The sequence below is a fragment of the Emys orbicularis genome, chromosome 1 (assembly GCF_028017835.1).
Source record: "Emys orbicularis isolate rEmyOrb1 chromosome 1, rEmyOrb1.hap1, whole genome shotgun sequence".
NCBI classification, from domain to species: Eukaryota; Metazoa; Chordata; order Testudines; family Emydidae; genus Emys; species Emys orbicularis.
Genome location: NC_088683.1, coordinates 190,404,749 through 190,407,838, shown reverse-complemented (window position 1 = coordinate 190,407,838; position 3,090 = coordinate 190,404,749).

The window sequence follows — 3,090 nt, the reverse complement described above, 5'->3', positions numbered from 1 at the left end:
GACGTTGATATTGCTTAGTGATATTGCAGTAGTGTCTATGGACTCCAAACAGGGATGAAGACCCCATTGTACTAGGCACTATATTTTTAAAAAGAGCATAGAGAGAGGCCCTGCTTTAGGAAGTTCATACATCTAGGATTTGGATAATATGTAACAGGTAAATAAGCAGACAAACAGAGGGATAGAGAATGGTGGGACAAGCTAACAGTTAAGAAAGGTGCATACTACATTGCTAGCTGGGCCTATGTTTCACAATATACAATTTTGCTGCCTCATCACCTGCTGTCCAATACCACAGGGATTGAGGGACCCCAGTCTTCACAACCAATTCTTCCCGCCCCCCCCCCCCCGCCGCCCCTAGGCCTCCATTATCCTCAGCACACTGCAGCATTTTTCTACCCTTTTGGCCATTCGGTTGAGGCTACCGCAGATATGCAGCAAAGCATCTAAATGAGAACCTCCAGGGCAGAATAGAGAGCTCTATGTACAAGCCCATTTCCTTCCCCAAAATAAGGCACAGACCGGTAAGTCTAACGTCAGTACCGGGCAAATTAGTCGAAACAATAGTAAAGAATAAAATTGTCAGACACATAGAAGAACATAAATTGTTGGGCAAAAGTCAACATGGTTTCTGTAAAGGGAAATCGTGTCTTACTAATCTATTAGAGTTCTTTGAAGGGGTCAAACAAACATGTGGACAAGGGGGATCCAGTGGACATAGTGTACTTAGATTTCCAGAAAGCCTTTGACAAGGTCCCTCACCAAAGGCTCTTACGTAAATTAAGTGGTCATGGGATAAAAGGGAAGGTCCTTTCATGGACTGAGAACTGGTTAAAAGACAGGGAACAAAGGGTAGGAATTAACGGTAAATTCTCAGAATGGAGAGAGGTAACTAGTGGTGTTCCTCAAGGGTCGGTCCTAGGACCAATCCTATTCAACTTATTCATAAATGATCTGGAGAAAGGGGTAAACAGTGAGGTGGCAAAGTTTGCAGATGATACTAAACTGCTCAAGATAGTTAAGACCAAAGCAGACTGTGAAGAACTTCAAAAAGATTTCACAAAACTAAGTGATTGGGCAACAAAATAGCAAATGAAATTTAATGTGGATAAATGTAAAGTAATGCACATTGGAAAAAATAACCCCAACTATACATACAATATGATGGGGGCTAATTTAGCTACAACAAGTCAGGAAAAAGATCTTGGAGTCATCATGGATAGTTCTCTGAAGATGTCCACGCAGTATGCAGCGGCAGTCAAAAAAGCAAACAGGATGTTAGGAATCATTAAAAAGGGGATAGAGAATAAAACGGAGAATATATTATTGCCCTTATATAAATCGATGGTACGCCCACATCTCGAATACTGCATACAGATGTGGTCTCCTCATCTCAAAAAAGATATACTGGCACTAGAAAAGGTTCAGAGAAGGGCAACTAAAATGATTAGGGGTTTGGAACAGGTCCCATATGAGGAGAGATTAAAGAGGCTAGGACTTTTCAGCTTGGAAAACAGGAGACTAAGGGGGGATATGATAGAGGTATATAAAATCATGAGTGATGTGGAGAAAGTAGATAAGGAAAAGTTATTTACTTATTCCCAAAATACAAGAACTAGGGGTCACCAAATGAAATTAATAGGCAGCAGGTTTAAAACAAATAAAAGGAAGTTCTTCTTCACACAGCGCAGTTAACTTGTGGAACTCCTTACTTGAGGAGGTTGTGAAGGTTAGGACTATAACAGGGTTTAAAAGAGAACTAGATAAATTCATGGAGGTTAAGTCCATTAATGGCTATTAGCCAGGATGGGTAAGGAATGGTGTCCCTAGCCTCTGTTTGTCAGAGGGTGGAGATGGATGGCAGGAGAGAGATCACTTGATCATTACCTGTTAGGTTCACTCCCTCTGGGGCACCTGGCATTGGCCACTTCGATAGACAGGATACTGGGCTAGATGGACCTTTGGTCTGACCCAGTACGGCCGTTCTTATGTTCTTAAAACAGTCATCACACAGATCTCTATAACCAGAAAACTATGCTTTTACATTGACCATTTATCACAAGTGACAAGGGTAGCAATAACCTTGATCACAGCAGTACCATGAAGATAGCTGCTTTCTAGCAAAAACCCGATCAGCAACCTGACTTCAATGAAGTTTATTTTAAAATATATTGCAAGACTGAGGATGATCGAAATGACCAAGTAACAAACCTTGAGTTGATTTTAACGGAAAAAATGAGGTGCACACTTCACAGCCGTTACCATTCCCGGCAGTGGAGTAATTTGACAATATACACCAAACACACACTTTGTCATATTCACTTAGTAGAATCTTTTCCCTTCTTCTGTGGTATCCATCAGCTAAATATTATATCCATAAAAATGGGTTGACATAGACCCAAATGTCATGGTAAGATTTTATTTGGATTCTACAACTTTGAATTCAAATTTGATTTACTAGCAACAGCATCTTGAATAAATAAAAATGAGTAATGGACAGCATATGCTGGTTTAAACAGAGAGAATTCTAACTCGTGATGTGCAAATGTTCAAGTATGTAATTGCTAACAGAGTCCACTGCTATTGGTGGAAGATATAGATCAATGCATACAGAGACAGGGACCCGATCCTGCAATGAGCTCCATGAAAAGAGAATAATGTGTCCCTGAGGAACTCTGTGCAAGATCAGGGCCCTAATGTTCAGTAGAAAACATACAGCGGTGCTGCTCAGCCTTGTAGAACTGCAGCATCAACAGAGCAATCTGCTGACATTACATTGTGGTGTCCTAACACTAAGCACTACAAACTGTCCCATTGACAATGTAAATGCAGCAACTTGTTGCCATCACCTCTCCTCCAATTGCTCTAGCCCAATAAACACACCTCAGATGAACTTGGGGGAGCAGCAACCTGAAGGTGACATGGCAGAGGAGAGCAGACCACTTTAATTGAAAGGAGCTAGGATTCAAGCCACCGATCTACCCCTAAAGTCAAGTCAAAAGAATGAAGGATTTCCCTGGGCAGGTTGGGAAAGAGGGGAAAGTAGGAAAGTGACTTCTAGGGAAGGTACAGGAATTCCCCAGGGTACAT